Genomic DNA, 15,292 nt, shown 5'->3' with positions numbered 1-15,292 from the left:
ACATCGAAAACAAATATTCAACCCTTAACAAAATAAATAACTTAAACTGTAAACCATAAATAGGGTTATCTAATACCAATCACACCGCTGTATCCTATAGCCTTCACCAACCTAACCTCCGTGCGATCCCATTGTCACCGTCTTCTGATCCTCCTCAACACCAGTAAAACACATATAATTCAAACAAGTAAAGCACAAATAGTATTCATGTAAAGCAGGTAAATCAACTAGTATTTAGACATATTATTCAAATAGGCATAACTCAAGTAATCAAAGCAAACAAGCAGATAGAAGATTCATAGGATGAATGTCTGTCCTATTGGCTGTGATATCACTTGTCAGTTATAGAGCCAAATCTGGACACAAAATCCAGTCGGCAACTCCTGGATTAGTCTCTCTGTTGCGCATACTCAGGAGGAATAATTTTGAGGGTTGAGTGCCCTACCACCTTCTCCTTTCAGAGTGAAATGTTCTGAGGGAGATTGTCCTACCACCTTCCTCTGGATGCCGCATGATTCCATGGGATAGTGCCCTACCACCTTGCAACCAGAGAGAAAACGCATATTCAGGAGGAATAATTCCGAGGGATGAGTGACGTACCATGTTCTCCATGAGAGGGAAACATGAGTGAGAAGCCCAGCTTCAACCCTCACATCCGAACGTAGGTGGGAGACTGCCACAGTCCCCACGACAGCACCGCAATCTTGACAAGCGAGAGACTATCACAGCCCTTGCTCGAGGAGCATAGCGACTTAACAGTCTCAGCATAAAACAATATATCTGTGATTTTCAAAAATCATTTCAGTACTCAGTAAAGTCATCTTTCAACTTCGAGACCTAAACTCATCTCAACCACCGCCAATCCGTAATTCCACAGCTCATCACATTAATCATCATTACAGAGGAAAACAGTAATTCAATCCACTCTGTCCTCTCATTCAACTAATCAATCCATAGAACTTTTCAAGCCTAAATCACCGTCTTCTAAACTCATAACTAAATGCCCCCTTTTTAAGTTTGAATCCTTTGTTAGAAGTTCTAGAATTTTCTCTGGCTTTTTTGGGACATTATATGTTAGTTATGTGGCTTTTCTTTTGTCCGTATGCACACTCCGTGAATTTTTTAAAACGTGCATACGCACATTCTAGTGCGTGTATGGTGCACAAAATTGTGATCTCAATGGCGCCAACAACTTGGTATGCACATTTGTAATCTCAACTCTTTTTCACAACTTCGCACAACTAACCAGCAAGTGCACTGGGTTGTCCAAGTAATAAACCTTACGTGAGTAAGGGTCGATCCCATGGAAATTGTCAGCTTGAAGCAAGCTATGGTCATCTTGTAAATCTCAGTCAGGCGGATTCAAATGGTTATGAAGTTTTGATAATTAAAAGATAAATAAAACATAAAATAAGATAGAGATACTTATGTAATTCATTGGTGGGAATTTCAGATAAGCATATGGAGATGCATTATTCCTTTTGAATCTCTGCTTTCCTACTGTCTTCATTCAATCATTCATACTCCTTTCCATGGCAAGCTGTATGTTTGGGCATCACCGTTGTCAACGGCTACCTCCCGTCCTCTCAGTGAAAATGGTCCGGCTACGGGTTACGTAGGGCTAATCATCTGTCGGTTCTCACTTATGTTGGAATAGGATCCATTGATCCTTTTGTGTCTGTCACTACGCCCAACATTCGTGAGTTTGAAGCTCGTCACAGTCATCCCATCCCAGATCCTACTCGAAATACCACAGACAAGGTTTAGACTTTCTAGATCTCAAGAATGCTGCCAATTGATTCTAGCTTATACCACGACTCTGATCTCAAGGAATTGAAGGCTCTGTTGTCAGGAGAGGCAATCAAACGCATGGACCAGGAATCCAAGAGATATGCATTCAAGCTTGTTTTCATGTAGAACGGAAGTGTTTGTCAGGCACGCGTTCATAAGTTGAGAATGGTGATGAGTGTCACATAATCATCACATTCATCATGTTCTTGTATGCGAATGGATATCTTAGAACAAGAATAAGTATGAATTGAATAGAAAATAGTAGTACTTGCATTAATACTCGAGGAACAGCAGAGCTCCACACCTTAATCTATGGTGTGTAGAAACTCCACCGTTGAAAATACATAAGTGATAATGGTCAAGGCATGGCCGAATGACCAGCCCCCATAAAAGTCTAAGATAGCATAAAACTAATCAAAGATGATCTAAGGATAATCCAAAGATGTGAGTACAATAGTAAAAAGTTCTATTTATACTAAACTAGTTACTAGGGTTACAGAAATAAGTAAATGATGCAGAAATCTATTTTCGGGTCCACTTGGTGTGTGCTTGGGCTGAGCATTGAAGCTTTCGTGTGTAGAGACTTTTCTTGGAGTTAAACGCCAGCTTTTATTGGCTATTTGTTGCTCTTCCCTCATGGCTATTTGATCTTCTCTAATCTCATGGAGAATAATGGAGTGCTTTTGGTACTCCATCCTTAGTGCCTTTGGTGCTCCTATCCTTAGTTGCTTCCAATAGTTGTGTGGAGGAAAATGTATCCCTTGAGGTATCTCAGGGATTTCTTGATGAGGGAATTCCTCATGCTCTTGTTGCGGTCCATGAGTGGGCTCTCTTGTTTGCTCCATCATTTTTCTAGTGATGGGCTTTTGAGATGAATCTCTCAATTTCCCATGACTCGGAGGTGGAAGCTTTTGCCTTCCCTTTCCTCTTTCTAGAGGTTTCTCCAGCCTTAGGTGCCATAAATGGTTATGGAAAAACAAAAAGCAATGCTTTTACCACACCAAACTTAAAAGGTTTGCTCGTCCTTGAGCAAAAGAAGAAGGAAAGAAGAAGAAAATAGAGGAGATGGAGGGAGAGATAGGTTCGGCCAAGGGGGTAGGAGAGTGTTTGTGATGTGTGAAAATAAAGGAGTGAAGAGGGGTATTTATAGGGAAAGAGAGGGAGAGTGGCCGAATGGAATTAGGTAGGTTTGGGAGGGAAAAGTGTTTGAATTTAAAAAGTGAGATAGGTGGGCTTTTGGGGGAAGAGATATGGATGTGATTGGTGAGAGGTATTTGGGGAAGAGTGTTATGAAAAGGTGGGAGGGAGAGAGAATAAGTTGAGGTTGGTGGGGATCCTGTGGGGTCCATAGATCCTGAGGGTTCAAGGACTTCTCATCCCTGCTCCATTTAGGCGTGCGAAATTCCCTTAGAATGCAATTCTGGCATTTAACGCCAGACTGCTGCCTGTTTCTGGCGTTAAACGCCAGCTTTTATACCTTTCCTGGCGTTTAACGCCCACTTGGTGCTCTGTTCTGGCGTTAAACACCAGTCTGGTGCCCATTTCTGGCGTTAAATGCCCAGAATAGTGTCAGACTGGGCATTTAACGCCCATTCTGCTAGTCTTACTGGCGTTTAAACGCCAGTAAGCTTATCCTCCAGGGTGTGCTATTTTTAATGCTATTTTTGAATTTGCTTTGATTTTTGTAGCTATTTTTGTGACTCCACATGATCATCAACCTAAAGAAAATATAAAACAACATAGATAAATAAAAAAATTGGGTTGCCTCCCAATAAGTGCTTCTTTAATGTCAATAGCTTGACAGTGGGCTCTCATTGAGCCTCACAGATATTCAGAGCATGGTTGGGGCCTTCCAACACCAAACTTAGAGTTTGGTTGTGGCCTCTCAACACCAAACTTAGAGTTTAGATGTGGCCTCCCAACACCAAACTTAGAGTTTAAATGTGGGGGCTTTGTTTGACTCTGTATTGAGAGAAGCTTTTTATGCTTCCTCTCTATGTGTACAGAAGGAGAACCTTGAGTCTTGAATAGAAGGTAGTCCTCATTCAATTGAAGGACCAACTCTCCTCTGTCAACATCAATCACATCTTTTGCTGTGGCTAGGAAAGGTCTGCCAAGGATGATGGATTCATCTTCATCCTTCCCAGTGTCTAGGATTATAAAATCAGTAGGGATGTAAAGGCCTTCAACCTTCACTAGCACGTCCTCTACTAGTCCATAAGCCTTTTTCATGAATTTTTCTGTCATCTCTAGTGAGATTCTTGCAGCTTAAGCCTCAAAAATTCCCAGTTTCTCCATGACAGAGAGTGGCATGAGGTTTATGCCTGACCCCAGGTCACATAGAGCCTTCTCAAAGGTCATGGTGCCTATGGTACAAGGTATTAAGAACCTTCCGGGATCCTCTTTCTTTTGAGGTAATGTCTACCTAATCAAGTTATTCAGTTCATTGGTGAGCAAGGGGGTTCATCCTCCCAAGTCTCATTACCAAATAACTTGGCATTCAGCTTCATGATTGCTCCAAGGTACTTAGCAACTTGCTCTTTAGTAATATCTTCATCCTCTTCAGAGGAGGAATACTCATCAGAGCTCATGAATGACAGAAGTAGGTTCAATGGAATCTCTATGATCTCTAGATGAGCCTTAGATTCCTTAGGTTCCTCAAATGGAAACTCCTTTTTGTCCAGAGGACGTCTCATGAGGTCTTCCTCACTGGGATTCACGTCCTCCTCCTCCTCTCTAGGTTCGGCCACACCAAGTAAGGTTATGGCCTTGCACTCTATTTTTAGATTCTCTTCTGTATTGCTTGGGAGAGTACTAGGAGGAGTTTCAGTGACTCTTTTACTCTGCTTAGAATTCTCTATCTGTTGCTAAGAGGATGATGGAAAAGGCTTGCTATTGCTAAACCTATTTCTTCCACCATTATTAAAGCCTTGATGATGCTTTTGTTGATCCTTCCATAAGAGATTTAGATGATTTCTCCATGAGGGATTATAGGTGTTTTCATAGGCTTCACCCATGTAATTCACCTCTGCCATTGCAGGGTTCTCAGGATCATAAGCTTCTTCTTCAGACGATGCTTCTTTGGTACTGTTGGATGCATTTTGTAAACCATTCAGACTTTGAGAAATCATATTGACTTGCTGAGTCAACATTTTGTTCTGAGCCAATATGGCATTCAGAGCATCAATTTCAAGAATTTCCTTATTCTGAGGCGTCCCATTACTCGCACGATTCCTTTCAGATGTGTACATGAACTGGTTATTTACAACAATTTCAATGAGTTCCTAAGCTTCTGTAGGCGTTTTCTTCAGGTGAATAGATCCACCTACAGAATGGTCCAACGACATCTTAGATAATTCAAACAGACCATCATAGAATATACCCAAGATGGTCCATTCTGAGAGCATGTCAGAAGGACACTTTTTGGTCAGTTGCTTGTATCTTTCACAAGCTTCATAGAGGGGTTCACCTTCTTTCTTCCTGAAGGTTTGAACATTCACTCTAAGCTTGCTCAGCTTTTGAGGAGGAAAGAACTTGGCTAAGAAAGTCGTGATCAGCTTATCCCAAGAGTTCAGGCTATCTCTAGGTTAAGAGTACAACCATATTCTAGCTCTATCTCTTACAGCAAAAGGGAAAAGCATAAGCTTGTAGACCTCGGGATCAACTCCATTGGTCTTAACAATATCACAGATTTGTAAGAATTCCGTTAAGAACTGAAAAGGATCTTCTGATGGAAGTCCATGAAACTTGCAATTCTGTTGCATCAGAGAAACTAATTGAGGCTTTATCTCAAAGTTGTTTGCTCCAATGGCAGGGATTCAGATGCTTCTTCCATGGAAGTTGGAATTTGGTGCAGTGAAGTCACCAAGCATCTTCCTTGCATTGTTGTTGGGTTCGGCCATTACTTCTTTTTCGAGATTCTCTATAAGGTTTTCTCTGGATTGTTGTGCTTTAGCTTCTCTTAGCTTCTTCTTCAAAGTCCTTTCAGGTTCAGGATCTGCTTCAACAAGAATGTCCTTGTTCTTGCTCATGCTCATATGAAAAAGAAGAGGACAGAAAAGGAAGAAGAATCCTCTATGTCACAGTATAAAGATTCCTTTATGTGAGTAGAAGAGAAGAAGAATAAGAATGAGGAAAGAAAGAGAAAATTTCAAACTCAGAAAGAGGGAGAGGGTTCGAATTTTTTATGAGTGGAAGAGAAGTGTTAGTAAATAAATAAAATAAATAGAAGGAGAGAGGGGGGACTTTTCGAAAATAATTAAAAGGAAAAGAAAAATATTTTTGTTTTTATTTTAAAATTTAGTTAGAATTCGAAAATTAAGAGAGGGATTAAAATTAAAACTTGAAATAATTAGTTAATTAAAAGAATTTTGAAAAAGAGGAAAGTGATTTTCAAAAATTAGAGGGAGAAAAGTAGTTAGGTAGTTTTGAAAAAGATTTTGAAATTAATTTTGAAAAGATAAGAAGTTAGAAAAAGATATTTTGAAATTAAAGTTTGAAAAAGACATGATTTGAAAAAGATATGATAAAAAAGATTTGATTGAAATTTATTTTGAAAAAGATTTGAAAAAGAAATTTTAAAAAAGATTTATTTTGAAATTTGAAGTTGATGACTTGACTAACAAGAAACTAAAAGATATGATTCTAGAATTTAAAAATTGAACATTTCTTAAGAAGAAAGTAACAAACGTGAAATTTTTGAATCAAAACATTAATTATTAGCACTAATTTCGAAAATAAAAGAAAAAGTTAAGAAAAAGATTTTTGAAAATTAATTTTAAAGAATTTTCGAAAATAATAAAAGGAAAAAAAAAAGAAAAGAATTGATTTTGAAAAAGATTTTGAAATTGAAATCTTGACTTGACTAACAAGAAATAACTAATTTTAAAATTTTTTGACTAAGTCAACCCAAAGATTTCGAAAATTATGAGTGAAATAAGGAAAATATATTTTTTTGATTTTTTGAATTTAATTAGGAAAGAGAAAAACACAAAAATGACTCAACACATAAAAATTTTGGATTAAAACAAATGATGCATGTAAGAACACTATGAATGTCAAGATGAATACCAAGAACACTTTGAAGATCATGACGAACATCAAGAACTTATTTTTAAAAAATTTTCAAGAAAAGAAAAACATGCAAGAAACCAAACTTAGAGAATTTTCATGTTTAGACACTATGAATTCAAAAATTCATATGAAAAACAACAAAAGACACAAAACAAGAAAATATGAAGATCAAACAAGAAGACTTGTCAAGGTCAAGAACAACTTGAAGATCAAGAAGAATGCAATGCATGAATTTTTCGAAAATGCACAAATTTTAAAAACATGCAATTGACACCAAACTTAAAAATTGACACTAGACTCAAACAAGAAACACAATATTTTTGTTTTTATGATTTTATTAAATTTTTTGAATTTTTTGAAAATTATTTTTTGTGAAATGAAAAAGAAGAAAAATTTTGAAAGATTTTTGAAAATAAAATAATGGTTAAAACAAGAAGAAAATTACCTAATCTGAGCAACAAGATGAACCGTTAGTTGTCCAAACTCGAACAATCCCCGGCAACGGCGCCAAAAACTTGGTGCACAAAATTGTGATCTCAATGGCGCCAACAACTTGGTATGCACATTTGTAATCTCAACTCTTTTTCACAACTTCGCACAACTAACCAGCAAGTGCACTGGGTCGTCCAAGTAATAAACCTTACGTGAGTAAGGGTCGATCCCACAGAGATTGTTGGCTTGAAGCAAGCTATGGTCGTCTTGTAAATCTCAGTCAGGCGGATTCAAATGGTTATGAAGTTTTGATAATTAAAAGATAAATAAAATATAAAATAAGATAGAGATACTTATGTAATTCAATGGTGGGAATTTCAAATAAGCGTATGGAGATGCGTTATTCCTTCTGAATCTTTGCTTTCCTATTGTCTTCATTCAATCATTCATACTCCTTTCCATGGCAAGCTGTATGTTCGGGCATCACCATTGTCAATGGCTACCTCCTGTCCTCTAAGTAAAAATGGTCCGGCTACGGGTTACGTAGGGCTAATCATCTGTCGGTTCTCACTTGTGTTGGAATAGGATCCATTGATCCTTTTGCGTTTGTGGTGCACGAAATCACAATTACACTTTTGTAATTCCGCACAACTAACCAGCAAGTGCACTGGGTCGTCCAAGTAATACCTTACATGAGTAAGGGTCGATCCCACGGAGATTGTCGGCTTGAAGCAAGCTATGGTTATCTTGTAATTCTTAGTCAGGATATCAATAATTCTCAGGTTTAATTGTGAAAAGTAAAAGAACATGAAATAGATACTTGTTTTGCAGTAATGGAGAACAGGTTGAGGTTTTAGAGATGCTCTATCTTCTGAACCTTTGCTTTCCCACTGTCTTCTTCTTCATGCACGCAAGGCTCCTTCCATGGCAAGCTGTATGTAGGGTTTCACCGTTGTCAATGGCTACCTCCCATCCTCTCAGTGAAAATGTTCAACGCGCTCTGTCACAGCACGGCTAATCATCTGTCGGTTCTCAATCAGGTTGGAATAGAATCCAGTGATTCTTTTGTGTCTGTCACTAACGCCCAGCCCTCAGGAGTTTGAAACTCGTCACAATCATTCAATCCTTGAATTCTACTCAGAATACCACAGACAAGTTTTAGACCTTCCGGATTCTCTTGAATGCCGCCATCAATTCTAGCTTATACCACGAAGATTCTGGTTAAGGAATCCAAGAGATATTCACTCAATCTAAAGTAGAACGGAGGTGGTTGTCAGGCACACGTTCATAGGTAAGAATGATGATGAGTGTCACAGATCATCACATTCATCAAGTTGAAGAACAAGTTATATCTTAGAATAGAAGCAAGCGTGATTGATTGAAAAATACTAGTAATTGCATTAATCCATCAAGACACAGCAGAGCTCCTCACCCCCAACCATGGGTTTAGAGACTCATTCCGTAGAAGATACAATAAGAAACGTGTAATGTGTCATGAGGTAAAGATACAATGTCAAAATATCCTATTTATAGTGAACTAGTAACCTAGGACATACAGAAATGAGTAAATGACGTAAAAATCCACTTCTGGGGTCCACTTGGTGTGTGCTTGGGCTGAGCATTGAAGCTTTCATGTGTAGAGACTTTTTCTGGAGTTAAACGCCAGCTTTTGTGCTAGTTTGGGCGTTTAACTCCAATTTTTGTGCCAGTTCCGGCGTTAAACGCCGGGAATTCTGAAGCTGATTTGCAACGCCGGTTTGGGCCATCAAATCTCGAGCAAAGTATGGACTATTATACATTGCTGGAAAGCCCAGGATGTCTACTTTCCAACGCAATTAAGATCGCGCTAATTGGGCTTCTGTAGCTCCAGAAAATCTACTTCGAGTGCAGAGAGGTCAGAATCCAACAGCATCTGCAGTCCTTTTTCAGTCTCTGAATAAGATTTTTGCTCAGGTCCCTCAATTTCAGCCAGAAATTACCTGAAAACACAGAAAAACACACAAACTCATAGTAAAGCCAAGAAAAGTGAATTTTAAATAAAAACTAATAAAAACATACTAAAAACTAACTAAAATGTACTAAAAGCATACTAAAAACAGTGCCAAAAAGCGTATAAATTATCCGCTCATCACAACACCAAACTTAAATTGTTGCTTGTCCCCAAGCAACTGAAAATCAAATAGGATAAAAAGAAGAGAACATACTATAGACTCCAAAATATCAATGAAACTTAACTCCAATTAGATGAGCGGGACTAGTAGCTTTTTGCTTCCGAACAGTTTTGGCATCTCACTTTATCCTTTGAAGATTAGAATGATTGGCATCTATAGAAACTCAAAATTCAGATAGTGTTATTGATTCTCCTAGTTAAGTGTGATGATTCTTGAACATAGCTACTTTATGAGTCTTGGCTGTGGCCCAAAGCACTCTGTCTTCCAGTATTACCACTGGATACATACATGCCACAGACACATAACTAGGTGAACCTTTTTAGATTGTGACTCAGCTTTGCTAGAGTCCCTAATTAGAGGTGTCCAGGGTTTTTAAGCACACTCTTTTTGCCTTGGATCACTTTTTATCTCTCTCTCTTTTTTCTTTTTCATTTTTTTTTGTTTGAATTCACTGCTTTTTTTCTTGCTTCAAGAATCAATTTGATGATTTTTCAGATCCTCAATAACATTTCTCCTTTTCCATCATTCTTTCAAGAGCCAACAAGTTTAACATTCTTTAATCAACAAATTCAAAAGACATATGTACTGTTCAAGCATTCATTCAGAAAATAAAAAGTATTGTCACCACATCAAGCTAATTCAACTAGTTTCAGAGATGAATTCAAAATCCTGCACTTCTTGTTCTTTTGTGATTAAAGCATTTTTCATTTAAGAGAGGTGATGGATTCATAGGACATAATAGCTTTAAGGCATAGACATTAAATTTTATTAATCATGAATTAAGAACAAGACACAAAGATAAACATAAAATAAGACTAATAGTAATAGAAAACAAAAATTTAAATGACTCTAAAATAGACTCCTAATGATAGAGGTTATCACAGAGTTAGGACTCAACAACGTTGATCTTGAGAAGTGGATGCTCCCTCAACTTGTGGGGTATTTGACCCTTCAAGGGAGAGCTTCTGGCACTTCAGCTCCTGTAGCTCACGCCCCTACTTCTCTTGTTCCTTCAGCAATTTGCAGAGCATGTAGTTTTGATTCTGCTGTTCTTCCTTAATTTATTCCATAGCTTCTTGCAGCTTGGCAACAGATGCTTTTAGGCGGGTCCAGTAGTCAATTTCAGGGAGGAACTCCTGCACCCTCCTTTTGATAGAATTATCTTGCATTTGTCCTTCCATTGACTTCTTGGTGATTGGATGTTCAATTGGGATGAATTCATCTACTCCCATCCTCACCCCAGCATCTTTACATAGCAAAGAGATTAAGCTTGGGTAAGCCAGTTTGGCTTCAGTGGAATTCTTGTTTGCAATTGTGTAAATCTCACAAGCAATCAGATGATGAACCTCCACTTCTTTTCCCAACATAATGCAATGAATCATCACTGCTCTCTTGATAGTGACCTCAGAACGGTTGCTAGTGGGCAATATGGAACGCCCAATGAAGTCTAGCCAACCTCTTGCAATTGGTTTGAGATCTCCCCTCTTGAGTTGGTTTGGGACACCTTTTGAATTGGTTGTCCACTTAGTTCCAGGGAGGCATATGTCCTCTAGAACTTGATCCAACCCCTTATCTGCTCTCACTATTCTCCTATTAAAGGATTCAGGATCATCTTGCAGTTGAGACAATTTGAAGACCTCTCTTATTTTGTCCAGATGGAAGTAAATAATTCTCCCTCTGAACATGGTTCTGTAGGTATGAAAAGCAGTTCCAGTCATTCTCTGCTTATCTGTCAGCCACAGATTTGAGTAGAATTCCTGAACCATGTTTCTTCCAACCTTTGTCTCAAGGTTGGTTAGAACTTCCCATCCTCTGTTTCGAATTTGCTCTTGGATCTCCGGATATTCATCTTCTTTCAGATCGAATTTAACTTCCGAGATCACTGACCTTAGACCCATTATTTTGTGGTAATGGTCTGCATGTTCTTTGGTTAAGAACCTCTCTTGACTCCAAAGATCCTTTGGAGCATTCTCTTTCTTGCCTCTAGAATTGGTTTGTTTTCCTTTGGGTGCCATGATCTTGATGAGCCTTAGCTTAGTGATCACAGAAAAACACACCAAACTTAGAGGGTTGCTTGTCTTCAAGCAAAAGAAAAGAAAGAGGAGAGAGAGGAGGAGAGCAAATTTGAATGGTGGGGAAAGAGGGATGGCCGAACGTATATTTATAAGGGAGGGGGGAGAGATTTCGAAAATTTTGAAGGAGATTTGAGAAGATATGGAAAGAATTTGAGAGATATTTGACTTTTGGTGGACGAAATTGGGATTATCAAAGTTTGACTCTTTGACTTGTATGAAATTTATTATAATGGCTCTTTACTATGTGTGGACACAACTCCGTTCAACTAACCAGCAAGTGTACTGGGTCGTCCAAGTAATAAACCTTACGTGAGTAAGGGTCGATCCCACAGAAATTGTTGGTATGAAGCAAGCTATGGTCATCTTGTAAATCTCAGTCAGGCGGATTTAAATAAATTATGGAATTTGGAAAATCAAATAATAGTAAATAAACATAAAATAAAGATAACGTTACTCATGTATTTCCATGGTGGGAATTTCAGATAAGTGTATGGAGATGCTGTGCTCCTTCTGAATCTCTTCTTTCCTACTTCTTCCTTCTTCCTTCTCATCACTCCTTTCCATGGCAAGCTGTATGTAGGGCATCACCGTTGTCAATGGCTACATCCCATCCTCTCAGTGAAAAAGGTCTAAATGCTCTGTCACAGCACGGCTAATCATCTGTCGGTTCTCGATCATGTTGGAATAGAATCCCTTGATTCTTTTGCGTTTGTCATCACGCCCAGCAATCACGAGTTTGAAGCTCGTCACAGTCATTCAATCCTGGAATCCTACTCAGAATACCACAGACAAGGTTTAGACTTTCCGAATTCTCATGAATGCCGCCATCAATTCTAGCTTATACCACAAAGATTCTGATTAAGGAATCCAAGAGATATGCGCCCGGCCTAAGATAGAACGGAAGTGGTTGTCAATCACGCGTGTTCATAGGTGAGAATGATGATGAGTGTCACGGATCATCACATTCATCAAGTTGAAGAGCAACGAATATCTTAGAATAGGAATAAAGAGAATTGAATAGGAAATAGTAGTAATTGCATTAAAACTTGAGGTACAGCAGAGCTCCACACCCTTAATCTATGGTGTGTAGAAACTCCACCGTTGAAAATACATAAGTGAAAGGTTCAGGCATGGCCGAGTGGCCAGCCCCCCAAAACGTGATCAATAGTCTCCTCAGATGAAGAATAATATAAAACTGAGACCAAAGATGTCTAATACAATAGTAAATTATTCTATTTATACTAGACTAGCTACTAGGGTTTACATGAGTAAGTAATTGATGCATAAATCCACTTTCGAGGCCCACTTGGTGTGTGTTTGGGCTGAGCTTGATCTATCCACGAGCTGAGGCTTCTTTTAGAGTTGAACGCCAAGTTATAACGTGTTTTGGGCGTTCAACTCCGGGTCGTGACATGTTTTTGGCGTTTTACTCCAGACAGCAACATGGAACTGCCGTTGAGCGCCAGTTTACGTCGTCAATTCCCAAATAAAGTATAGACTATTATATATTGATGGAAAGCTCTGGATGTCTACTTTCCAACGCCGTTGAGAGCACGCCATTTTATTAGATAAAATGTCTAATTGTTAATAAATTAAATATATTAGAGGTTATTTTATTGCCACTAAAAAAAATAGTTTCGGAATGTAATTTTTCTAGTAGTGTTATAAACTTATATAATAACTAAAAAATAATTTTACATATTAAACCTATTAATCCACTAGTTTGTCCATTCACACACAAACAAAAGAGTATTAGCTAGGCATATATTTTAATAATTTTTTGCTAACCATCATACTTAAATATATCAAATAGGGGGTTAATATTGAAATTTCATCCATGAAAGATCACTTATTTTCTAAATTACAACAATAACAACAACAATAAAGCCTTGTTCCATTAGGTAGGGTCGGTTACATGGATTAAATGATGTCATTGAGCTCTATCATGTCTACAGAGAGATTGTTTACATGTAGATCTCGTTTGACCACCTCATGGATGGTCTTCATAGGTCTTCGTCTACTTTTCACCCCTTGTCCATCTTCCATCTCATCCACCCTTTTGACTGGGTGCTCTGTCAGTCTTCTTCTCACATGTCCAAACCACATGAGACGCGATTCTACCATCTTTTCCACAATAGGTGCTACTCTAACTCTCTCTCTCTCTCTCTCTCTCTCATGTCTTCATTCCTTATTCTATCCAATCACGTATGATACTCATCCATCTCAAAATTTTCATCTCTGTCACAATTAACTTATTTTCTAAATTAGTTTTTTAAAAATTAAATTAATCATATTAGTTTCTCAAAAGTACAATTGTAAGTCAAAATGGTCTTTATATACTTTATATTAGTTTATGCTATGTTACATTGACACATCAACTAATTATTTTATGACAAATGACAATAAGTTGCCATGTCTTCATGTCATGTGTCACTTAAGTATGACACGTCATCATCTAACTAATGGAATTAAAGAATCGATTTGACAAATGGTTATATCTTTTAAAAACTAATAGAACAAATTTAATTTTTAGAGACCAATTTAAAGAATAGATAATCTTTCAGAGATGAATTTGAATATTTTTTGGGTTTTCCACAATATCCCTAGCCCGACAGGTTAAGGATTAATCTGTCGTAGATCGGAGCTCCATTTAAAAGTTTGTTATTGGCTAATAGATTACTGCATGTATAAGGCGAGATTTAAATTCCCAATATTTAAACGAAATTCGAATAATAATTCTATCAAATAGCTTCCGAAAACTCAAGTGAATATGCTCTCACAATGTATTTACTTTTTTTGTTAATGTAGTAATTTAGATTTCATGCATGGTACATACACTATCTATACTTTCTATTGCACAGTTAAAAATCGCAAATTCTTAACACGAAGCTACATCATAAAGAAGAAAGTAACTTAGAATTTAAAGGTGGAAAGTAAATAATTAGAGGCATAGTTCTTAGTTGTAAGAATTGGATCTCTGGCCGGTCCTGTTGATTAATATGACTGGATAAGGAATAGAACCGGAGAAAACCAGGTTGAATCGTCCAGTTCTGATGAAAACCAGAAAACTGGTTATTTTTGTTCACCTGGCCGGTTCGAAAGCTTTTTTTAAAAAAAATTATTTGCCAAAACGGCGTTGTTTTGTTTCTTCAGGGAAAAAAAAGGAAACACACCTATTACCCAATACCCCATCCCTATTCCCCCAACCCTAGTCCCCTAAATGGTTAAACGGTAACCCTCCTCCCTCACCTTATCTCACCTCACCTCACCTCACCTCACTCATTGCTACACCGCGTCCGCCGATCTGTGTCGTCTTCTTCGTCTCACCTTACCTCACCTCACCTCACCGCGACATCATAGTCTCAACTCTCAAGTCTAAAGTCTCTGATGATGTCACCTCACCTCACTGCGGCTTTATCGTCTTCTTCGTTGCTTCTCCTTGCTCCGCTTCATCTCGTCATCATAGCGTCGTCTCTGTAGTCTGCTCTCTCGACAGGTTGGTGGTCTCCATCGTCTGTGTCATCTACTCTCTCGGACAGGTTAGTACTCTTCTTTTAATGCTCTTGTTCTGTTTGGTTGTGAATCATGAAGCTATTTGTTGAAATTTCTGGCTCGTTCTGTTTAAATCCGTTTGTTTTGCTTGTTGAAATTATGAATCTGTTTGTTATCGTTCTTAGATTTTTTGAGTTTGTTTGTTCTGCTTGAAATTATGAAATTATCAATCTTGTTGAAATTATGAATCTGCTTAAA

This window comes from Arachis hypogaea, chromosome 1 (assembly GCF_003086295.3).
Source record: "Arachis hypogaea cultivar Tifrunner chromosome 1, arahy.Tifrunner.gnm2.J5K5, whole genome shotgun sequence".
NCBI classification, from domain to species: Eukaryota; Viridiplantae; Streptophyta; class Magnoliopsida; order Fabales; family Fabaceae; genus Arachis; species Arachis hypogaea.
This window is presented reverse-complemented; position numbering follows the sequence as displayed.